Raw genomic sequence first — 453 nt, 5'->3', positions numbered from 1 at the left:
ACTTACAATGCCATGGTTCTGAAGGTTTGTTTCCGCACAGGTAAGCAAACTTCCGCTCCCCGTGACCGTGAACTGATCCTCTTGGCACACGCCTGAAAGGTCTATTTGCATGACTTTCCGGACATATAGATGGCGTTATTCATATGTGATTTCAGTAAATGTAAATTAAAGTTTCTCAATGGTCTACATAAATTCATTCAACCGCTGCTGACCAATGTGGCTCTCATGAACAAGGCTTGTTCACTGTAACTGTCCATTTACAAACATAACTAAGCGGGGTGACAGTAAATCAGGACAGCCACTCACCGAGATTGCTTGGCTGTGTGCTCATGAACTCTTCAAAGTCGAGTCGCAGTTGGCACGTGTTTGGCGTTTCTGGTGAAGGTCATAGTGCACGTCTGGGCCTCGTTGTACGTGCTCGGGTAGTTGGGGCTCACCAGGTACGTGCAGTTG

General features: G+C 47.0%; 1 pseudogene; it reads right to left on the bottom strand.

The window, feature by feature from the left end:
• LOC119591075 overlaps positions 1–453 on the bottom strand; it is a 12,204-nt pseudogene that overhangs the window by 5,443 nt on the left and 6,308 nt on the right.

Source organism: Penaeus monodon, chromosome 28 (genome assembly GCF_015228065.2).
Source record: "Penaeus monodon isolate SGIC_2016 chromosome 28, NSTDA_Pmon_1, whole genome shotgun sequence".
NCBI classification, from domain to species: domain Eukaryota; kingdom Metazoa; phylum Arthropoda; class Malacostraca; order Decapoda; family Penaeidae; genus Penaeus; species Penaeus monodon.
The sequence above is the reverse complement of the archived record's forward strand: the minus strand, read 5'-3'. Positions and strand labels throughout refer to the sequence as shown.